General features: G+C 41.1%; 1 long non-coding RNA gene across 1 annotated transcript in view; it reads right to left on the bottom strand.

Annotated features, from left to right (window-relative positions):
- Positions 1-9,566: 9,566 nt before the first annotated feature.
- Positions 9,567-25,220, bottom strand: part of LOC106506896 (uncharacterized) — a 62,492-nt gene continuing 46,838 nt past the window's right edge. Inside the window, exon 3 of the long non-coding RNA XR_001302544.3 lies at positions 9,567-10,882. This is a non-coding gene — a long non-coding RNA (uncharacterized LOC106506896). The remainder of the gene's footprint in view (positions 10,883-25,220) is intronic.

The raw sequence follows: 25,220 nt of genomic DNA, 5'->3' as shown, positions 1-25,220 counted from the left end.
ATGAGCCTCATTCAACCAGGTAACTTCCGTTGGTGACACTGTGCAGGTGACATTGTACCGGTGACACTGTGTCCTCTCTCAACTTCCCAGCTTTGCCGTCCACCAGCCCCCTTCTCCAGGAACTCTCCGAGCACACAGATACTTCTCTGCCTCCAGGAGACGTCCCCACCCAGGCTCCAACTCTTCCAAATGACGAGATTGCCCTCCCCCCCCAACTTCCCACCCCCTGGCTGCATCCAGACCCCGTCCAATCTCCTTTCTTTAGGAGCCTTCCCTTGATCTTCAGGTCAGTTTTTCTCCTCCAGCTCCATGTTCCCCAGCACTTTGCTCTGAAATTCTTCCCCCAGTGCTGGAAATGGGAAGAGGACAAAATTCTAAACCCTGCTCTTGGAGAGCCCTCAGCCAGGAATAGAGAGATGCAGTGTAATGTGGTGATGGCCACCATGGAGCTCTATGTGGGGAACTATAAGCCCAGAGGAGGTGGGGCAATCCATCCAGCCTGCCCCCTCCCCACCCAGAAATCTGCCTGGGGAAAACAAGAGCACAGGCACAGAGGCAGGAAAGCATGTGGATCAGTCTTATGAGACCAGGGGCCCCTACCACAGGCTGCAGCAATTTAGGGGAGGATATATGTCATTGGTCACCTCTGCAGCATGGAGGTCCCTTGGACGGCAGAGGCTCATCTTTTGACTCCCAACCCATCCCAGGGCTCACACAGAAAGGGAATGACATACAGTCTCAGCTAAACTTAGGGGGAGCCCTGGGGATCGCCGAAACCCAAGGTACTATGTGCCTTCATCTCTCATTCTCTTTCAAGCATATAGTGGAGTTTCCCAGAGGCTCCAGGACATAATATCCACAGACTGAATGCAGATCAGATGGTGAGGGAATCTGGGTGTCTGCTATGAAGTCAGGCATTAAAGGATTTGCAACAATGTAAAAGATGGCCACTCTTCTCATTAGGTTTTTTGTGTGTTTAGGAAAATACTTTTTTTTTTTTTTGTCTTTTTAGGACCACACCTGTGGCATATGGAAGTTCCCAAGCTATGGGTTGAAATGAAGCTACAGCTGCTGGACTACACCATAGCCACAGCAACGTGGGATCCGAGCTGCATCTGAGATCTAGTTTTGTTTTGTTTTGTTTTGTTTAAATAAAAACCTATCATGTTAACACACAATGAGCTTATTGCTATATTTAAATACATTAATAAATATTTCTAAATTGCTCAGATTTCATTTTTACTATGGTAAATTTGGAGAGAGTTGACTCACTTAAAGTCAGGCTCTTTGAGGTGATAAATTTGAGGTGACAAGAGTACATACAAACAGGGGATGTGACCGAAACATGGGGAGTTGCTGGTATGGTCAGCCCTGGAGCCAGATTCCTTTGGTTCCCGTCTCAGCTCCTCTAATAACTAGCTGTGTGACCTTGGATTAAATTCCAAACTTCTCTGTGCCTGTTTCTCCATCTGTAAAGCTGAAAAAATAGTAATAATGCTGCCATGAGGATTAAAGGAGTTCATTAAGGAAAGTGCTTTGGAAAGGTGTCTGGTGCCTGGTTAGTGTTCAGAAAGGGTTAGATAACATTAACCTACGCTTGTGGAAGCACAAGTGGGCCGTGGGCACCATGCGAGCCTCCAGTGATGGAGAGAGAACTAATTCAAAGGCAGTGTCCTCAAGGGACCCACAGCAGGGGAGAAAGAGACCAAAGAAACAGATCATGTGTATGTGGACGTGGCCAAGACCATCATAAAAGGAACTTAAACATCTTGCTCCAGTGAGATGCTGCTGAGACAAATCCCCCATTGAGTCCAGAATGTTCTGAACTGACATGTTTGTCAAGAACGTTTATAGAGCTGAGATTTAATGAAAGAAGAGCGGACTGGGAGGCTGGTTACCAAGGACACTCCTTTTCGGACTTGCTTTAGCAACTTACTTGATAAACAGCAAACATCTGCTGTGCTCTTGGCACACTGCTAGGACAGAGGGGCGGCAAGTCGATTGAGCTACACCTCCTGCTTGAAGGAACTTCCAGAACTGAGAGGAACACAACCTGACAGTTAGGATGCCCCACAGAAAGTACATGAAAAGAGGCAGTAAAGACACTTCACCTCTCTGACCCTTCACCTATCAGATGAGTACAGTGCTGCATAACTGAAGTTTCTTCTGGATCTAAGTCTCCAGTCCTCCATTCAATCCTCTTAGAAACCACCTTTGGAGTTTGAGGGTCATTTGCCATCATCATTAACCTTGGGGGAGCTCTGCTTTGTAAGCAATAATATTCGGAGTTCATCAATGGAGGGACTGGGACCTGGGCGGGTTCAGAATGTTGCCCTGGGGAGTCCACAGGTTTTCTCCTTTGTGCGTTTCCCCTCTTGTATATTTCCCCTCTTTGTATATTTCCCCCTTGAATATTTCTGCACTTGTATATTTTATGTAACAAAAATCACAGGGAGGCACTACTCCATCTAATGCAATGTTCTTGCCTTATTTAATTTCCTTATATAACCACAAACACTAAGTTTTTTCTTTTAACATAACTTCAAATATGAGGATTATACAACTAGGCACGATAGTATTCAATTTTATTTTAGAATTTGGACTTTTGCATCCTGTCCTGTAATGATATTATTGGAATTGTCTGAAATTAGTTACTATCTACAAAAGGATACCAGAAATTGATTTTCTTTCTTTCCTACATGCAGAGAAATGTCCAAGCTATCACTTGTACTTGTAGAGATGAGACAGGCTGGGACCTGGGATCCTTTGCTGCAGTACTTGAACCTAGATGAACATCTCCTGGTGCAACAAAATACAAAGAAACTGTATGGAACTAAAAATAACTGTGTGCAGGTGCACTTGGGGCAAATTATGGACAAGATGATACAAAATGACTAAAAACCCAACTGCTGCTTCTAAAGAGCCCAGAGCAAAAGCAGGGTACTATACATGCTCCCTGCACACACCACAACCAAAGGGCTGGGCAGACCACCTAAGCCACCCCTCTGGCCGCATCCCTGGACCTGCCTCTACCCTGGGCACATACGAGGAATCAGCTTGCACGCCCTCCTAGGGGAGCAAGCAAGTAAGGGAGGCTGTTGTTCGTTTTCGCTCTGCCCTGCTATAGCAGAGGCCCCAATAAAGCCTTGCCTGAATTTCTTGTCTGGCCTCTTATCAATTTCTATTGATTCAGGAAGGCCAAGAACTCAGTTGGTAACAGAAAGAACTCTGATGCCAATCACTTGAATATTGTATTTTAGCTTAAATATCCATACGCTCGCAGGAAGCATTTTGCTAATGTAATGCTTTGGTAATCAGCCAAGGCTGAAAGAATTTTAGGACAATCAAATGAAAGAGAGGTTCAACGCAGGTTTTTAGGCTTTTTTTTCTTTTTCTTTTTTTCAGTAATGAAACAAAATCCATAAATTTGGAGATCTGTTTGGGACCTAATCCTAGCCCCTGGATCATTACTGACTCAATTTCATTAACACTGTAAAGCCTTTTACCTTTCATTATTCCTGTTTCTCCATCCCTAGGCAGTCAACATTGTATTTAATCACCAATGGCCTACTTTTTTAAGTACTAGAAGATTCTTAAGGTAAGATCTTTAAGACGGAAGAACTCAATTTTTCGAGTACCATTATAAATCCACCTAACATGTAATCACGGAATGATGACCTCCACATAACCAAACTTTCCAGAATTTGAAGGTCTGTCAATTTTGCCTCTTGCCAAAGTGCCTGTGTCTGCTTATTCCTCTTGTTCTTGCAAATTGATTTTAATCAGCAGCTTGCCATTTCCAATGGCCTGAGTAATCAGATAATCCATCTTCTTGGAATCATGCATAAAACAAGAGCAATGAGGTCTGAGGCCCAGTCAGCTTGAAGGATACACAAGTTATTTTACTATAATGAGTAGACTCTTGGGGTCAGACAGTATGCACAGGTAGATTAATCAAAGTAACCAGTCCCACCACATCCTTATCAATAGATGATCAGGTTCATTCTATAAATCTTTATTGAACCAAGAGCTTAGTTTCAGTTGGTCAGAGTCACATGGCTATATCTATCGACTCAGACTAGCTGACCTTTTCAACTTTTCCTTGGGTGACTCATCCTGTTTATATTTTCTGTCTGAGGCTCAAGATATAAACTCTGAACCTTAGATAAAAACTGCTTTCTCCCCCAAACCCTCACCAGAAAGCTCATATTAAGAGTCTACCTTCCTAGGAAAGCAAACTTGATGACACCATGCAAGATGCATATCAGGGAAGGGAGCTTGCTGGGTGGATAAGACAGAAGATAAGGATACTGAGGAATTTGCTCTGGGGGAGGAGGGTAGACCTTGAGTTTAAGGTATAAGGTCACAGTTCCTAAACATCAGTAGGCATCAGAATCCCTTGAGATGTTTGGTAAAAATCGTTTCCAAGGCCACACAAAGAAATTCAGATTCTGAAGATCTGGGCTTCAGCCAGGAAATGGTGCCTTTAATTCATACTCTGGGGGATTCTGATGGGAGAGGTCCGAGGACAACTCTGGAAATGGAGTTTAGAGTGGTAATACTGTTTAGAGAGCACACAGAGCAAGCAAACAAAATCAGACAATGCTTGGGTCACCTCTGGAAGGGGGTGAGAAGCCCTTGTTCTGAGTTGGAGCAGTATTTGCACAAAAGCCAAAATAATTTGCTGAAAAAAAAAACACATCAAAGGCAGAATAAAGAGCATGTAAATATGGAGTATTCAAATTTCTTGTAAACTCATTTAACAGGAAAATTCTGGCAATAAAGATAGCTACTAAGATTCTCTTCCAGATTTGAAATGACACCAAAAAGGGTCTACATGCCATCTGGGAGATGGCGTTTAAACACACACACACACACACACATGCATGCATGCATGCACACAAACATACGCATGCATATGCAAGTACCTCAAAGGGACAGAGTTTTTGTGAGCCTTTAACACATTAATAGCACAAAAGATAAACTTGGATGGATAGATAGCTTGATCCCTTTTATATGGGGAACATTCAGATTAGCACAGTTACTTTAAGTCTGGAGGTTCTTAGCTCACAAATAATTCTAAAGCAGCATATCTCCCTTTGGGGACCCCTCACCCATCTCCCAACATCCTTGGCCTCCATTTTCTACAGCTCAGTCACTCCAGGACCACCTGGCTGCCATCTTGTGAACAGAGCCCCCATAACCCAGACTTCCCCTTACTCCTTCCCTCTTCACCTCAGCCAAATTCCCATCTCCTGAGAACTGCTCTATCAGAGAGCTGTCAGGGAAATAGAATTTCATAACATCCCTCCATGCTATGCACTAACCCTCCCTAAAGTGGGAAAAGCAAGAAATTCCTTAATCCAAACGAATGGCCTTTAATGATCACTACATTTTATAGAAAGGGTCTTCACTCCCAGACTCTCTAACTTTCTGGCCATAAAAGGCTAGTTGTTGCTAAAAGTTACCACCACCTATTTCTACTCTGCATCAGGCACTATTCTAAACCCTTTAGAGTACTAACTCATATAATCCTCACAACAATTCTGAGAGATGAGCACAATTACTGTCCTGAATTTACAGATAAGGAAACTGAGGTGTAGCAAGGTTCAGTAACTTGCCTTACTAAGGACAGCATGCCTTCAAAGGAGTGGAATTGGAATCTAATTCCAGGGAGTCTGTCTGGACTTGCATCTCCTCGCCACACCTTCTACTGTCTTCAAGACTGGAAGTAGCCCTGGACCCTACTAAATCAGTTATAGCTGCATTTTTTTCTATGCAGGTGAGAATTATGACTTGCCAGTTTCTCTACACAGTACTGATTATCCCCCTTAAGTATGAAAAAGAATCACTTTGATATTCTATTGCGAATCTACCCAGACTCATCTCACTTCATTGCCCCCAAAGCAGTCCTTGATTGCTCATACTTTGTTCTCCATCACCCCAGTTCCCAGCCTCAAAATAAAGGTTCTAAAAATTGCTCTGCCCAGTCTCAAGTGAAGTTCCAGTTATGCTTCTCAGGCTAAAGGAAAAAAAAGTTGTCTTATTATAAAATGAATTATGCATTATTAATTGGACCCTGCTGGTATTCCTCTATTTCCAACCAGGCTCAGCCTTCCCCTGTCTCTTTCTCACTGGGCATGTCCATGCCCATGAGGCTCTAATAAGGGAAATCTGTCCCTAAGAATCAGCTCCAAAGGCGGCAGGGCTAAGACAGAGCTTCACTGACACAGATGGCCTACATGAGGACCATACTGGCCACCAGGAGGACAGAAGGCTTCCACAAGTCCAGCCTTCAATTTGGCTAAATCTGGTCCAGATGACCAGGGAACAAACAAATCATGGTGGCCCAACACTGGCAAGGCTCGTTAAGGAGCTTAGTGTAACCATTCAAAACATAGTATGTCGCAGAGCAGTCAATACCAGTTAGCCAAGAGTGCGAGCGATATTCTACTTCCTCTATCTTCAGTCCTTAGCATTCTCTCCAAAGCAAGATATTCTGCAGGCTCAAGGTTGGGAATGGATTTTAAATTGATGCCACTGATGTCTTTCTTTAAAAATGTTACTGAAGTATAGTTGATTTACAATGTCATGTTAGTTTCAGATGTATAGCAAAGCGATTCAGGTATACATACTGAATATACTCTTTTTTAGATTCTTTTCCATTATAGGTTATTACAAAGTATTGAATATAGTTCCCTGTGCTATACAGGAGGTCCTTGTTTATCTATCTTACATATAGTGGTATCTGTTAATATCAAATTCCTAATTTTCCCTCCCCTCCAATTCCCCCCGTGGTAACCATAAGTTTGTTTTCTACGTGAGTCTCCATTTTTTAAACAAGTTCATTTGTATCTTTTTTTCAGATTCTACATATAAGCAATACCATATATTTGTCTTCCTCTGCCACTTTTGTGTGCTTTTCTTTTAGAAAATTTCTAACACACACAAAAGTAGTTGTCAAAGTAATACAACAGATCTCCAAAACCCATCACTCAGCCCCAAAAACCATCAGTCCTTGGCCAATCCTGTCACACCCACGTTCTCCACCACTCCCTATGAGACATCATAGTAATAGGTTCAAAAATATTTCTGTATGTATTTCTAAAACAGTAGCTCTTAGCTGAGGGTGAAGTTGTCCTTTCCCCCCACCCCTACCTCAGGGACACTGAGCAATGTCTCGAGACAAGTTTGGTTGTCACAACTGAGATAGGGGTACCACTGGCATCAAGTGGGTGGAGGCCAGGGATGCTGCTAAATATCCTACAATGCACAGGACAGCTTCCCCCTCCCCCAACAAAGAATAATCTCAAAATGTCAGTAGTGCTCAGATTGAGAAATCCTGTTCTAACAAAGTTGAAAATGTTTTAAAAACCTAAACACAATGCCATTATAACACCTGAAAATAATTATTACTACTACTTTTTAGTAAAGCATGAGGTGCTTAGAACAAGAATTAGGCTTCCCATGCTTATGGTTTTTATTGCAGGAGATCTCCAGGAGATGTATATTAAGGTCTTAAAGTAGCTGACAACAATTAACTCACAGGGCATCAAAGAACTCATATACACTCAAGCTACTACAAAAATAGCAATTATGATTCTCATTTTCAGATAAAGTGAGTGAAAGAAGGATTTCTACTCTGTAATGTTGCTTCCAGTTTCCTTCTCCGTCAGCCCCTTCTGTTCACAGAATTTTTAAACTTCATGAAAGAGTACAGCTGAAGAAAAAAATCAGAAATCCCTGGAGTAATTAGCCTTTCAGATGAAACCTGGAAAGCTTCTTTACTTTTCCAAAAAACATGCAGCAGGATTAATATAAGTTTTTACAGAATTTACTGAAGTATTTTTATTCCATATCAGTTTTTTTTTTTAACAAAACAAAAGTTCATAGGAGAAATGCACAAAATATAAAAGTAGAGGAAATAATTTGCTACTTGTACATTTGGGGAATACTAAAAAATAAAAATAATACAAATATGGGTATTACTTTCACTGAAAATCCAGAACCTTATTTCCATTTAGGGCAATGAGTAAAGACCCTGGATTGGGCAGGAGAGACTCTTCTGACTGGATGAATGATTTGAGTTGGTGAGCAGTGGTTTGATGGGCCAGAAAAGTAAGATCAAGGAGCGTCCTGAGATCTAAGAAAAAAAGCCCAAACTTCATTCCAATGACTAAAATGGGGCTCTTGAATGTTGCTGAGGAAATGGCAGGTTAGTTTTGGGACAGAGTGAGGGCTAAAAAAAAAGTATGTCTAAAAAAGTAAATATGATGGGGAAGGATTATTTCTACTACATAGAAGAGGCTAATTAGTTAAATGCCACTCTACATGGAACAGCATTCAGAAAACTACAACCACTAAGTGACAATGAAGCATTACTGCTATTGCTGAGAACCATTGAGAGTAGTAACAACATACACCAAAGGATGGAAGTTAGATGAAATTACAAGGAGCTAACCTGCTGCTTTTAAGGAGGCATTAATAAAGAGAATCATAAATTCTTTAAATGCCATTGCAGAAACAGAAGTGGAGAACTCACCGTGGCAATCAATTCTCATTTCTTGTTTTTTTGTTTTGTTTTGTTCTTGGCTATGAGGCATTGAACTCTCTGTTAGGAACAGTTCCCCATTGGGTGGGTCTTGGTAGATTTCCTAAGGGGAAAGCCAAAGGGTGTCAGATAATCCCCACTCCCAGAGTCCCCTGTGACTGGCACTTGAGCACATGACCTAGGCTCAGCCAATTGGAAAGTCCCACCTCAGACTTTGTTTCTTAAGGGAGGCAGTCATGACATTCTTGGTGGCAGTGGAGGAGTCAAGAGTCTAAAAGGGGTTGGGGAGGTCCAGGAAGAGTTGTGCCAGCAGTGAGGCCCTGATGAGAGCACAGTGCAACCTTGGCCTTGGCCATCAGGCCCACAGTTGGTTGTTGTTTATTTCTGAACCTAATCTCCTATTTTCTTATAATTATAATGAACTACCGTTGTCCTTCTAATCAATTCCCTTTTTGCTTGAATTATCCAGAGCTGTATTCAATATTTTATAAACACTTCTGATGGCCTGTGCCACTGAAGAAAGACCACCCAATGGACATTTAGAATGACCTGAGTCCTGAGGAGTAATCAGTAATATAGGGTAAAAGTTTGCCTGAATATTTGTGATACTAGTAACAAGACTTATTATTCTCCATCTACATGCCAAATAAGCAAATTCACAGTGGTTTTCAAAATAGCAATCTTCAGCATTTAGCTTATCTTAACTATGTTTCTGAAATCATCAAGCCCCATCTTCACAATCAAAGTTAAGTGTGTCTGTGAAGAGCGTCCCATAATCAAGGATGGGGATAAAATCCAGTAGAAACATTGCATGCAGGTTGTCGCTGAGTGCTATAAACACAAAATGTCTGTGAATCAGCTCACACACTGTAAAAGAGCAAAGGCTCTATTCTGAACTGTCCCCATGACACCTCTGCTGGCACAGGTACCTTCCCTTCCTAAATATTAGCTTTGGCTTTCACGCCAACATGAAGCATGCAAGAGATCACCAGATTTTAAAAGACACTCCAGTTGATCCAGTTTTTTTTTTTTTTTTAATCTCTAGGAATTTGCACAAGTGAACAGTGATGCAAAAATACCATGTTTCTATGAGAAAAGGGAAAAACAGCTAGAATCAACATAATAGCCATCAGAGGGGAAGTGGTTAAAGAAAATGCTACCCCGTGAAATGGAATACTATGCAACCATGAAATAAAGCAAATATACATGTTATTATACATGAGCATACCCACAGTTCATCATTAGGTTAAATAAAAGGTAAGTGCAGATATGTAATATGATCCTATTTATTTGAAACAAGTAACAGTTGGTATGCTTCCATTCACAAAGTTACTGATTTCAATCAATCACACTGATTACATATAAGTAGAGTTAAAAAAAAATAATCTGAAGGTGTATACAAGGTGGTGTTAATATCCCTCTGAGGAATGGGACTAAGAAAGAGTGAACTGTCATTTTTTATCCTAAGTCCATTTCATTTTTAGAATTAAAATAAAAAGATCCAAAATGCCATGGTTGTACTAAATAGAAAATTATGATTTCAGGCTGTGGACTCTTCAGGAAACTCTTCCAAATTAGTAATTATCACTCATAATTTATGTGATGAATGGATTATGCTGATTAGAGGAATACTGATTACAAATTATAATCCTGATTTTATGGGACTAAGTTATAAACTCTTGGTTTTTATGATGCTTTAAGATTATCCCAGCAATTGCTATGGTGAATACTAATGGCCAAAGATTATCTCTGTTTCTCAGTTCCTTTTGCATTGATCAACTCATATAGGTTCAAAGTTCAAGTGTGTTCATGAATTCTGATTCACCTGAAATTTGAACGGAAAACACTGGTGTTTCAGGGACAGTTCAATACTAAACACCGATTAAGTTGAAATGACTAATAATTATTTTAAATTATGCAGAGGATGGCAAACATCTATGAATAAAACACCTTTAAGAAAAAAACATTTCTGGAATGGCCTTAGGTAAATATGGAAAAGTTTTCTTAACTAAAAGGTCACTGGGGACTATAAATGATTACTCATATGCTGGTTGATGGATATTTAGCAAGGAACAAGGGGTGTGATCACCATAACTATGGCAGTCATTCCATTTCAGCTCAAGGACTTTTGAAAGAGACGTTCACCTCATTGCAATACGGAAGTGCACGCCTTTACCTTAAATCAAGATCACTAGAGTGCTCTGTCTTCCCCTTGAGGCCACCTGTATGACATTACAGGTTCTGAATCTTGTCTTTGAGGTCCATGGATCTTGATAGTCAGCCTACACAGGGATGACCAGGTCCAAGAAAACACTTCTCTCACAGGACATTCTAGAATGACAAATTATAAAAACCCCATGTAGCCTGAAAAAAGTCATCTTGATTTGGAAGCAATAGCATTTCAAGTACTCTATGGATATTTGTTCATGTCTCCCGCATCTAAATTCAGACAATGTGGTCACCATATTAAAAATGGTTCCTAAGGGAAAGCTTGAAGACACTGGATCCAGACCTAAAGCTCCTACTTCCCAAAGAGACTCCAGAAACTCTCACCTTCTTCAAGAGTCTGCTTTATTTGAGTTGTGGTGGCCAGAGGTCAAATCATTCAAATTTATGATGGTCCCATGGATCTGAAACCAAAGCCCAGGATATTGGGACAAATTCATAGTTTCTTCTTCAGTTTGAATTCACATAAAGTAATCATGGGAGGCTCTCTAGTTAGAAAGTCTTACAATCTTCCATGGGTGCCCTGTATAGGTTCTGTATCAAAAGACGTAATCAACACCTACCATGCCCCTCTGAGTTAGCATAGCAGGCCCACCCCAGAAAAAAACTGTCCCTCTTGGACATGACTTGGAAGACTTTTCAATAATGTCAAAGTTGAAGCCATGAGTCAAAGTGACAATGACATGCAAGGTAGTCTGGGAGCATGGCTTTGGCACCTATATTATAGGGCCTGCATGGATCCAGTGCCATAATTTTCAAATAGGATGGGGATTGTGTGGGGTTGAGCAGACAAGAAGATTGTCCATTACAGCACCAGAAAGAGGCAACTTTTCATGTTCAAATGGGGTGAATGGGAGGAATTTTCATGCCAATATATGTAAATATTAATTGAAAAATCAGTGCAAGCATCTTTACTTTTTCAGAACTATTGTTTCACCATCTTTGTGTATAGCCAATTGCAAGCTCAAAAAATACTCTAGTGTTGCAAATCATTTCTAATTTCTCTATAATTGGATGCTTGGAGCAACAAAGAGGAAATTGGGAAGTTTAATTTAATTTTCAGCAGGAATCTTAATAGCATGACAGAAAAATAGCAGGGGTGGGGAGCAGAGAGAGGAACACAATGACGAGGGTGCACTGACCCCTCGGCATCAAACAATAATGCAAACAAAAGCCTTTGGAGCTGGTCTGGTTCTGGCAAACTGCCATTTTTGTCTTTGAAACTCTCAGTGACATTGTTGAAATCATCTTCAAAAACAGGAAACTGTGTGATTTTGATTTTCTGGCAGCCTCGCCCTTTCTTGTGAACCACCAAACTGACTGTGAGCTATTAACTCTGATTCACACTAAAGGACAGAGGCAGATACAAAAGTATTTCCTTTCCACTTAAATTTCCACGTTTTCAGAAAGCAGCTAAGAAGCTGTCATTTCTGCTCATCAATGTGCCCAAGACACATTCCTGAAATTAGGCCCATACAGAGGCAAGACATGCCTTTGGCTTTAGTTTCCCTTTGTAGCTAGAATGGGGAGGAATAGCCACCTTGAGGAGAGTGGAAATTCAGTAGGTGATGAGGGCAGTACTAGATAATCAATCATTCCAGGAAGCATTTCTGCTTTGTCAGCACAAGAGAGCAAATGGGCATGGAAATATAATGGAATGTCTGTTTCTTCATCTTTACATCAAGGAAGTTGACCTAGAACAGGGGTAACAAGCTTTCTGTAAAGAGCCTGATAGTAAGCATTTTCAGTTTTGCTGGCCAGAAGGCCTCTGTCATAAGCACTCCACTTTGCCCTTGTATCACAAAAGGAGCTACAGACAATACATAAACAAATGGGCATGGCCGTGTTCCAATAAAACTTTATTTACAAATATAAGTGGCAGTAGGCTGGATTTGGCCTATGAGCCATAGCTTGCTGACCCCTGATCTAGAGAGGTCTACTTCATTCTCTCTGACTGTTAAAGCATACTTTTGAGAGACAAAAGTTAAAAAGCCAGCATGCTCTCTTTCTTCCTGGCACGGACTTCTTTTCTAAACCGTCTTGGCCCTGGAGGGAGGAATTCTCTTTCCCTCTCTGCCTCCCTATCTTCTGTCCACTGCAGACTGACTACTCCCTACATAGCCCTTCAGAAACTACCAAGCAAAGAACTCTGGATGGTCAAAGCTGCGGGTGGCCATGCAAGCCTCAACTTCCTTGAGCTCTCTAAGGTCTCTGAGTTGATTGACCTCTCCATAAATCTTAGAACTCCATCCTCTCTGGAACTCTGGACCCAGCTCCCTGGCTTGTCCTTCCACCTCTGGCTGCTGCATCATGGTCTGTAGTGCTGCTTCCTTTTCCTCCATCTCTGCCAGGGTCAGCCTTAGCCATTTCCAGACTCGTTCTCCCTGACATCCATCAACCATCTCCCTCTCTCCTGGTATTGCCTTGAGAGCTCTTGGATAACTGCGCCTTCATCTACCCTATCACTGAACTGAGAATCATGGAGTCATCCTTGACCCCTCACCTTTGACCTGCAAGCTGGTATACTCCCACTTCAGATATTTTCTCTCCCTTATGCCACTCCCTGAGTCAGTCCCTTGTCATCTCATGGATGTAAATGTCCTCACTGGCCAATAACCCTCCACTGAAGGACCCAGTCAGCCATTCAGATAATCAGATGAAACTGTTTGAAAGACTGAAATCAGAAGCTAGTGAGAAAAACTCTTTATTTGAAAATAATACCTTGGAATGTAGCGAGGTGAGGACCCTCCTCACCAAAAAAAAATATATATATATTAAAAATTATATTTTATAATTATGTTGGTAGAAGGCAAGGACAATCCAGGCTGGGTTTTATTAATTTTTTTCCTTCTGATTTTTAGAAGAAACTGAAATAATTTTGTGGGCCCTCAGCTCTGTGCCTAATGGGAAAGTCACTCCTGGGCGTGTTTGTCAGATGCTGATAAAAACACAAAAGTTTTGTGTTTTTTTTAAAAAACTAATCATGTTAGATATTTCCTATTTGAAATTACTTATCCTTCTTTTAAAGAAAAATGTAATGAATGTCAGGAAAAGAAATGTTGATGTGCCTATTGGGATTACATTCATTCATATAACATATCTGCTGACATTCAGATACTGATATGAGAATGAGAAAATCATTTTTTGTATTTTAAAATAACTGATTAATGATAGAAGTCAATCAGCATTCTGATATGCTGTAAGTTACTTCTCTTTTTTCCAGCCTTATAACTGATAAATAAAAATGGTATATATTAAGGTAGACAACATGTTTTGATATACATATACATTGTGAAATGATTTCCACATCAAGCTAATGAAGATTTCCATCACCTCACATAGTTACCACTGTGTGTGTGTTTGTCTTTGTGGCACTGAAAACACTTAAGCTCTACTCAGTAAATTTTAAGTATACAATACAGTATGATTAACTATGGCCACCATGCTGTACATTAGGTCCTCTGAACTTATCGTCCTATATAACTGAAACTTTGTACCCTTTGACCCTCTGTACCCTCATCGTTTGTCCTAACACCCAGCCCCTGGCAACTACCACTCTAGTTTCTGCTTCTATAAGTCCAACTTTTTTAGATTCCATATATAAGTGAAATCATGCAGTATTTATCTTTTTGTGTCTGGATTAGCTCACTTAATATTATGTTCTCTAGTTTCATCCTTGCAAATGGCAGGATTTCCTTCTTTTCAAAGGATGAACAATATTCATCTCTCTATATATATATTCATATATATCTCACATCTACTTTATCCACTCATCTACCAATGGACATTTAGGTTGTTTCCATTTCTTAGCTACTGTGAATAGGGCTGCAATGAACATGGGGGTGCAGATATCTCTTCTAGAGCCTAATTTTACTTCCTTTGGCTCTCCAGCCTGAAGTGCGGTTGCTGGACCATATATTAGCTCTATGTTTAATTTATGGAGGAATCTCTATACTGCTTCCATAATGGCTGTACCAGCTTACATTCCTTCCAACAGTGCTAAGGGTTCCCCGAGAAAATAAATGCTGATATGCTTTATTCATACTTTAATAATAAAATAAAGCCAGCTATCACCTCTTTCAACAACCACTAGAGAAGGCGTCAATTTCAAACAAGAACTCTACATTTCCCATTCTATACATCACCTGAATTTGTTGCATCTTATTCTGATTCATTCAATTGCTTCATTGTTTCATCCAGCCAACCTTATTAAGCATAAACCTTATGCCAGGAATTATGTTAGGTCCGGCAATACAGCGATAAGGATGGTACCTTCTATTTTAAATGTGACATTTAACACTGTATTAATAGACCTCTCATTAGATTATTCAGAAGCTGCCATTAGCACAGTCACCTCCATTGCCCAAATTAATCAACACAAGAGGTGGCTCTGATAATGCAAAACTGATTTTATACTCTGTCTTAAAGGGCTTTTTTTTTTTTTTTTTTTGATTCCTGGTGGGATGGAGGAGGGTAGGATTACAAGGAAGGGGTACCAGTGTTCCTTGCTAATAATTATGTTTATATGGCACCTCAATTCCATTCCATGAGAACCAAGAAGATGAAGAATATTTTAGTCCTGACTTTCTCAAACAAAGGGGTTTTTGAAACACAGGAGATTATTCATTTTATAATAAGACAACACAGACCTATTTGGGATCTGAGGCAACTTGTTGTCTTTAAAACTTGGAGCTCACGCCCTTTGTTAAACACATGAGGTGTGGAAGGAGTTGGGTTTTTGCAATTAGAATCTCTGTCTCCCAGGAAAGCAGATGGCCCTGTGAGGAAGGGCTTGGCACAAAGGCAACACTCACTGCATGTCAGCTCCCTCATTCGTTGGAGACAATACAACCTGTAAAATCAACAGTTGACTCAGACGTACTTTGGAACAAACAGCCACACAGTTGTGTCTTATCTGGGACAGGGGCATGCACAGCAAGCGCGGAGGAATAAAAGCAAAGAAATTAGTTTGACTAAGATGCTCCCACTGAATGCATGGTTACCATAGATTAGGGTGTGTCCATCTCAGCCCTAGTGATATCTGAGCCAGGTCATTCTTTGAGGGAAACTGTCCTGTCCACTGTAGGATATTTAGCAGCATCCCGGGTCCCCACTCACTAGATGCCCCCTCTCCCCCAGATGTGACAACCAAAAAAAGTCTCCAGATGCGGCAAACTGTGCCCTGGAGGACAAAATCATCCCCAATCAAGAAACACTGACTTAGATGATCGACTTCTGCTCTGATGACCTGATGGTTCAGCCTGAGAATCAGACAAAAGAGAGTAAGTGAAAGTGAAAGTATCTGGTAGCCCTGAAAGCCCCAACCCAGGGGTTCTTGGTGTTGCATATTTCTGTTCCTGGGAAGATTTTAATGTCTGGAGGCCCAGGCAACATGCCAGCACAGTTAATCAGAAACTCGGGAGGTAGGACAGAGGAAGTAGTGTCCTTTGGAGTTCCCCCACCGATTCCAGGGGACACCAGTGTGGGAAATCTCTGCTCCAGACTGGGCAGGTTAACTCTGCTGTTTGATGAGAAGGACTGAGCCTGTGTTCCTACGTGTATACACAGCAGTCATCCACCTAGAGACAAAGGCATCCTTTGCTGATGGCCCCAAATGGGCCAGCCGTGTGGTGAGTGTGGGAGAAGCAAAGCTGACCAAGACTATTTTGCCCTCCAGGGAATTACAGTCTTCCAACTGGAGAGACTCCTGAAAACCCCATTGAGAAGGGCCCTGAAGGAGTTTGCCCAGAGAAGCACACAAAAGAAGGGCACCAAAGGGGGAGGGTAGCCAGAGAGAAGAGGCTTTCTGAAGGAGATGAAGGCGTGCATTTATCCTTAAACAGCCAGAGCCTAAACTGTGTTGCTGCATTAGAGTAAAAACTTTTGCCAAGGGGTGGTGGAGGGGTAAATTAGGAGTTTGGGATTAACAGATATAGAGAGAGAGATACACATATATACTGATTCAGTTATATATATGTGTGTATATATATATGTATAACTGAATCATTTGGCTGTACACCTGAAACACAACACTGTAAATAAACTGTACTTCAATAAAAAGTTGTTTTGTGAGACAACTATAATTCTAAAAGATACATGCACCCCAATGTTCATAGCAGCACTATTTATAATAGCCAAGACATGATGCACTAAATGTCTATCAGCAGAGGAATGAATAAAGAAGATGTGGTACATATATACAATGGAATACTACTCAGTCATAAAAAAGAATGAAATAATGCCATTTGCAGCAACATGGACAGACCTAGAGATTATCATACTAAGTGAAGTTAAGGCAGACAGACAGAGACAAATACCGTATGATATCACTTATATGTGGAATCTAATTCCTAAAATGACTCAAATGAACTTATTTACAAAACAGAAACAGACACACAGATTTCAAAATCAAACTTATGGTTACCAAAGGGGAAACATGGTGGGGAGGAATAAATAAGGAGTTTGGGATTGACATATACACACTATCATAAATAAAAATAGATAACCAATAAGGACCTACTGTATAGCACAGGGAACTCTTTAATATTCTGTCATAACCTATTTAGGAAAAGAATCTGAAAAAGAATGGATAAATGTGTATATATATATGTATATATATATATATATGTATATATATATATATATATATATATATAAATGATTCACTTTGCTGTATACCTGAAACTAACACAACATTATAAATCAACTATACTCCAATAAAATGTTTAAAAAGCAGTACCCATTGTGGTTCAGCAGATTAAGGACCCAACATTGTCTCTGTTAGGATGTGGGTTCAATCCCAGGCCTCACTCAATGGGTTAAGGATCTGGTATTGCTACAAGCTGCAGCATAGGTCATATTAGACATCTAGATGTTCTCGAAAAGAGCAGTGGATTTTTTTTTTCGAATATTATTAAAAATTTCAAACATGATAGCAAGTGGAAAGACTTTTATAGGGAACACTCATTTTCCCACCACCTGGATTCCACCTGCTTATCCATCCATCTGTCTGCCCCCTCTGTCCATCTACTAATCCAAGCTGTACATTTCTTTGAGTTGATTCTCAGCATGATAAAAGAGTGAACATTTTAGAAAGCCCTTCCTACATATATTAGCCAGTATTAGTATTGCTTTTTGGCCAATTCACGTAACTGTGTGAAGAACAGTGTTGGAGGTGGGAGGAGTCAGGCCTTTAATTGTTAGGAACCAAGTCACTAAATTACTGTATGTATGCTAATAACTCTTGAGAAATAGCCTTTAAATTAGCTTAAACATTTCCTGTGGTCTTTGCAGATAACCTCTAGTAGAAAAAAAAAAAAAATTGAAGTGACCATGTTCATTCTAAAGGCTTTGGTTAGTTCACAAAACCTATGTGAGAAATGCATTTTCAAGTCCTTCAGCTTCCTCAAGCCAGAGTTGCCTCAAATAGACTTCCTCCCTTTACAAAGCCTTAAAGATTTGCATATTGAGTTGTTTCTTTCTGAGAAACATCTCACAAATACTCGAGCTGAGAAAAGAGATAAATTGCCCCATCTGAGAGGTGAGGAGAATTTCTTGAGGGTCTTGCAACTTGGACACTTGGAGTTCTTAAAAGAATGCTCTGCGCCTGTCAAACACTGCAGAATCCTTTTTGGTTTGTTTCTCAGTGGTTGTGCAAAATAAGTAGCTCTGTAATCCTCATTTGTCTCCACCTGACATCTCATCCTGCTTTGTGACAGAGAATTGTTCCTTGATTTGACATTCTTTTAAAGAAAAATGAGCTGGCATTGAATTCTTAGCTGAATACCGCTAGTTGGTGTGTGTGTTTCCAATTACATAACAGGCCTGGAATACCACTTTCAGCTGAACTCCTTGATGAGGCATTTGTAAACTGTATTTACCCAGATGGGCTATAAAATAGTAAGAATGGTTGCACAAAGCTTTCAGCAAGATTTGTCTTCTTTCTTAACTGTTACACATCTTTAGCTCGAAACAGAGGGAAACCTGAGGCAAGGATGGCTTAAAATTGCCCAAGGTGTCTCATTGGCTAATTGGGGTGTCAAGTGGATGGTGGGGAAATGGGGCTAGCTGGTTTTCTTTAGTGTCAGTAAGCCGGGATTCCCTTTGGGTTATTGAGAACTCCCAGATACAAAGGTGGGCTGACTTGAAGTGGGAAGATGGCTTCCAACCCAACAATGGAAATGATGCTGTCAACAAGAATCTTAACATCAAGGTGTGGAGGTTGAGTTTCAGGCTGGGGCAGAGCCTTCCAAGGTGTCAGCTCTGCCTGTGCCTTGGTTGGGAACCCATGTGAGCAAGGGAGTCAGAGTGGTAAGGGCCTGGAGTGGACAGTGAGGAATCAGGCACAGGGGTGGTCTTGAGAATCCACATGGAAATGGAGGAAAAGTGGTAGACATGATCGTTCCTGATTTCTGAGGCAAGGGACCCTCATGTTTCCATCTTAGGCAGAACAGACACTTTGCCCAGTGGAGCATGGAAAGGCCTAGACAGATTCTGATCCAACTTTACAGTTGCTCGTCTAGAAGGTGGAAAAGGATTTTGAGAGTTTCCTGGCAAAGGAAATAGGCTTGTGTCTGCAGCTAAAGGGGGCTCAGGTTGGTTGCTTCTTCTGGAATGATATCAGTCAGGGAGAACTGTGGCTGCACTCTGTGGGCTCCAATGAAGCTGTGAGCAAGAGGTCAGCACAGGCAGGGGGAGAGCCTCACCGGTGGAAGAGCAGGTGAAGGAGATGTGCCCGGGAGATAGGCAGTGAGAAATGTGTGCTTCAGGTGCCCCTGATGTGGTTTCCTTTTCTTTGCTTCCTCTTGAAGCAATGCAGTTCATATGATGGTGAACTCATCACAAAGTTGAAATGAACCTGAGTTGCGGAAAGACATACATCACGTCTCCTAGGACATTCTGCCTGCTCCAAACCTCTGCAAGCCATTGGTTGGACAAGTTTTCAACTTTGTAGATTCACTAGAGAATCATGTCATGCTGAGCGTGAGTGAATGAAATAGGGTAGGACCAAATGAAATGCCCTGAGTCTACAGCAGGTCCTCCACCCTGGTACTCAAGCCTTGTCAAGACTTGTGAATCAATGATTTTTATTAATTTTTTCTTTTTTGGCTGCCCTATGGTATATGGAGTTCCCAGGCCTGGGATCAGATCTGAGCCACAGCTGTGACCTATGGCAATGCTGGATCCTTTATCCCACTGTGCCAGGCCAGGGATCGAACCTGAATTCTGGTGCTGCAGAGGTGCCACTGATCCCGTTGCACCACAGCAAGAATGCCTGTGAATCATTTCTGAAAGTAGAGAATTTCATATAAAATAGCTAATCAATAAGGACCTACTGTATATCACAGGAAACTATACTCAATATTGATAATAATCTGTAAGGGGAAAGAATCTGAAAAAGAATAAATGTGTGTATATAAATGAATCACTGTTCCATGCGTCTGAAACTAACACAGCACTGTAAATCAATTGTATTTCAATTTAAAAAAATAAATAAAAGTAGAGAATTTCTAAAAGCAGAGAATTAGTATATCCTTAAAGGTATCTTAAAGCAACCAATCCCCAAACCGGGTGATTTATTTTCACTCATCCCATTGTCACACTGAACACCTTTGGCCTTCATAATTTCTTGACCCCTATTTTCATGAACATGAACATCCAGAAATTGTTGCCTAAGACAGCCCGGAAACACATCTCAATCGTGTGTGGGGAGGGGACATCTAACATGCAAAAATACCTACTGAGCAAGTAGAAATGAGAAAGGGTAAAGAACCAGGAAAGAGAGAAAACAAATGAACAACTCTTGAAAGTACCTGGAAAATCATTGAATAGGCATCATAAAATACAAAGCAATTTCAAGAAGGAACTTCAGAAGTTGCCGAACCCATTCATTCAGCAATTGCGGTACAGGCTGGGAGCAGAGCTTGACTCAGAGTGCTGAGGAATAAAAAGATTCAGTCCCCAGAAAGCCAAGACTGATGTGTGATAAAAACCAAAACTGTAGGGAGGATCAAAACTAATTGAGCCTGCCCAGCAACCTTATGTTCTCAAAGGAAAAATTCGAAATCATAAATTTAATATCATTATAACCACAAGAACAAAATTCATTGAGAATACTCATAAGGGACAAAACAAAATATTATGTTGGTCTTCTGAAGGAATATTATCAAAGAATGTTTCATACACATGAAAACATGCTCAATATCACCAATTATTAGAGAAATGCAAGTCAAAACTACCATGAGTTATCACCTCACACCAGTCAGAATGGCCATCATCGAAAAGTCCAAAAACAATAGATGCTGATGCTGGAGAAGGTATGGAGAAAAGGGAACCCTCTTACACTGGTGGTAGGAATGTACACTGGTACAACCACTATGGAAAACAGAATAGGAGTTCCCATCGTGGCGCAGTGGTTAACGAATCTGACTAGGAACCATGAGGTTGTAGGTTCGGTCCCTGCCCTTGCTCAGTAGGTTAATGATCCAGCGTTGCCGTGAGCTGTGGTGTAGGTTGCAGACATGGCTCGGATCCCGCGTTGCTGTGGCTCTGGCGTAGGCTGGCGGCTACAGCTCCGATTCGACCCCTAGCCTGGGAACCTCCATATGCTGCGGGAGCGGTCCAAAGAAATAGCAAAAAGACAAAAAAACAAAAAAAAGAAAACAGCATAGAGGTTCCTCGGAAAACTAAAAATAGAACTACCATATGATCCAGCAATCCCATTCTTGGGCATCTGTCTGGAGAAAATTATAATTTGAAAAAATACATGTACCACAATGTTCATTGCACTACTTACAACTGGAAAGACATGGAAACAACCAAAATGTCCATTAACAGAGGAATGGATAAAGATGATGTGCTACATCCATACAATGGAATATTATTCAGCCATTTAAAAAAGAATGAAATAATGCCATTTGCAGCAACATGTATGGACCTAGAGATTATCATACTGAGTGAAGTTAGACAGAGAAAGAAAAAAAAAAATCATAAGCTATCACTTCCACGTGAAATCTAATAAAAATGATACAAAAGAACTGATTTAAAAAAACAAACATACACACAGATTTCCAAACCAATCTTATGGTTACTAAAGGGGAAACCTTTGGGGGGGGGGGGGGGAAATTGGGAGGGTGACAATAACATACACATACGACTGCATAAAACAGATGATTAACAAGAACCTCCTGTAGAGCACAGGAAAATCTATTCGGTAGTTTGTAATAACCTATATGGGGAAAAAGAATGGATATATGTATATGTATGACTGATTCACTTTGCTGTACACCTGAAACTAACACAACATTGTAAGCCAACTATACTCCAATTTAAAAAACAAATGTTTTCTGTTACCAAAGTTAAAAATCTTTGTGGTCTCTGTTCTCTACTTGTTTCCTAACTCTTCTTAACACACATTATTTGGACTGTATGTTTATGCTTTTACGATGGATGTTAGAAAAGAGGTACCTTATCCCATGAGGTACTGTTTGAGAAGCGGTTTGCAATAACAAATCCTTAAGGTTTGAAGAGCAGCTAGGGTTGGTTTAAGGGCTCTCAGTCCCACCTAGTCTGTGCAGATTTTCCGAGTTACTGGGGTGTCTACTTCCTTTGTAAATTAGGATGCTTTTCTCTCCTGTGATTATCAAGGCTGATTGGTTTTGCTCTGCACTTCCCTGGAGGTCCTTGTCTTTTCTTTGGCTCACCTTCTGTTGCCCTTCCTTATTTGTAGATCATCGAAGGAGGCAAGTTTCCTTTGAATGTCATTAACACTTTGTAATTAGCCAGGAAGTTAACAAGAATACCAAATGTCCCTTTCCCATCACAGGGCCAGCCGCTGTTTTGTTTTTCTATCCTGAACTCCAAGCAGAAACTGGCCGGGATATAACTGCCCCTCTAGGCGAAGAGTGATTAATTTCATGGGGAAGTGAAATTCACCCAGCTCTTGACCTGTCCCACTCAGGACTCAGCAAGCTTTTCTTTCCAAGTGCCATGGTTAATGCCTTCATCCTGGAAAGCTCGTCAGCCCTCAGCTTCCTCCTCAAACACAAACCACGAAAGGACTACGCATTCACAGTGCCGACAGCAATGCTACTGAGAGGCAAAACGCAGGAATACCTGGGCTCTGGAATCTAGCAGACTCAAGTTCAAGGGGAGGCCTGGGTAACACCCACTTTTTTAAGTTAGGGGGTGAGGTATAACTTACATATAGTAAAATTCACCAAGGCCTGGTATTTGAACTTGCACTTTTCTGTAATCCACAGAGGAAACTCCACCACATTCAGAGTCAGGAAGTATAGACCCTGGGTACCCATCCCCTTGCCAATGTCACTTAACAGCTCTCACTTCTGTCTGGCTTCTTTTGTAAAACAGAAGAGGGGAACTAGGTGATGGTAAGCCCCCCCCCCCCCCCCGCGCGGGTTTTAAGAAGTTCGTAGTGTTCTGTTTTAAAAGACCCTGAAACAAAACTAAACCAAAAATCTTGTCTTCCCAAAAGATCCTTATCTCATGAGTGAAGTTCAGTGTTGAAAGAACTAAAGCTTCTAGAGCTCAAAGTTTTATTTTTACAGTTGCTGCTGGGAGTTTTGCTAAGCGTGTGGGAGCAGAGAGTTCCCACCCCCTGCTTTTAAGCTAACCCGCAGCCCCATTCCACTCCTCCGCCTTGGTCACCCCAGCCCTCCAGTCCAGAGGCAGTGTGAACAGGAAATCAAGTTTCTCAGAAAGTTCAGGCTACCTTGGACGGGTGCCAGATGGCGCTGGAGTAAAAGTGCCGGAGGCGGACAAAGAAGGTTCTCGTCCTCTGGTTACACAGCTCTCTCCTTACATCTCTCCCTTAAACTTCCTCAGCTTAAATGCCAAAACGTTTCTGCAGCTGGGGAAACAGTGCCGCATTCTTTGGTTGTGGCCTGGGGTATCCGTTCCACCCGTTTTTGAGCCAGACACTTTGGCGTGGCCGATCTTTCAGTTTACCTTGGCTCCCTTCTCCCAAAACCAGAGAAACGAAGCACATGCATTCCTGGGTGGACGTTTACATTTGGAACGGAAATGGGGACATTCACTCCCATAATGTAACCAATTTGGAGCTTCGGGAGGGTGTTCTCCCCAATTAAAACTCTCTGACCTGATTCCCATCATGCACCTCTTCCCCCCCTCCCGGCTTCTCCAACAGGTGGACACAAAAGCTTAATATCTGTGGGCAGTTCCAAGGGAAAGATCACCTCATTTTGTGACTCCTGGCCATTCATGGTAGCCTTGGGGGGTTGTGTGGGGTTTTTTTGTTGTTGTTTTTAAGCCCTATTGGAGAGTCGATTTTCACGGGATCTTGTTGAGTCTGACTGAGAGAAACCACACCAAAGTCTTTATCCTCCTCAGTTTATGGAAGCCGGTCCCAGTATGGGCTGCACTGTTAGGATGGCATCTGATGACCTTTTACTTTGTTCTATTATTTCTAAAGGGCACATGGTAACATACTATAATTTTTCTTTTCTTTTTTTTTTTGGGGGGGGGTGAGGACCACACCTGCAGCATGTGCAAGTTCCCAGGGCCAGGGATCAAATCTGTGCCACAGCAGTCACAATGCCAGATCCTTAAACTGCTGAGCCATCAGGGTTCTCCTAAAATATTTCACTGTGTTTATTGTTTAAAAAAGGAATGAGCACAGGGAACTATATCTAATCACTTGTGATGGAACATGATGGAGGATAATGTGAGAAAAAGAATATATATATATATGTGACTGGGTCACTTTGCTGTACAGCAGAAATTGACAGAACACTGTAAACCAACTATAATGGAAAAAAATAAAAATCATTAAAAAAAAGAAAAGGAGCATGAGAATCAAAGTGATCAGGAGAATTGACTGCTCCTCAGTAAAGCTAAAAAATGCAAAATGTCCATCTCCTTTCATTGGAATATAAAGTCAGGAGAGCTGGGATTCAGGTCTGTTTCCCCTATTTCTCTATCACCAGCACCTAGAATAATACTTGGGACTTAGAGTTGAACTGATGAAACAAAGAGACCCTTGGGCAGAGGAGGCTCTAATGACCTGGTGGCCTACATAAGCAAACCAAAATCTAGGCCTGTAAATACCTCGAGATTACCAAACTGAAACGTAAGGACAACCAATCCCAAACAGCCAACTAGGCTTGAAGTCACAGCCAATAAATCATTTCCTTATTTTGCTTCTGCCCTTTCTCTATAAAAGTCTTTCCCTGAGCTCCAGTCAATGGCCAGCTCTTAACCACTTCCCGTTTGGTGCTGCCCCATTCAAATAGATTTTTGCCTAAACTCAGTTTATCTTAAGTTTATCTTTTAGCACTAGGAAAGAGTTAATCAATCTTTGCTGAATGATTGAATAAATGTATGAATTAATGACCTCTCATAGAATCCTCTCGAAGAGAGTCTTTTCAACCAAATCCTTAAGTAAATCAATATAAGTATATATTGA

The sequence above is a fragment of the Sus scrofa genome, chromosome X, assembly GCF_054392235.1.
Source record: "Sus scrofa isolate SSC_HxYL_T2T_F1_AM1 chromosome X, Sscrofa_HxYL_maternal_Yorkshire_Landrace_v2.0, whole genome shotgun sequence".
Taxonomy (NCBI): domain Eukaryota; kingdom Metazoa; phylum Chordata; class Mammalia; order Artiodactyla; family Suidae; genus Sus; species Sus scrofa.
Note: the sequence above shows the minus strand (reverse complement) of the source record. Positions and strands in the feature narration are given on the sequence as shown.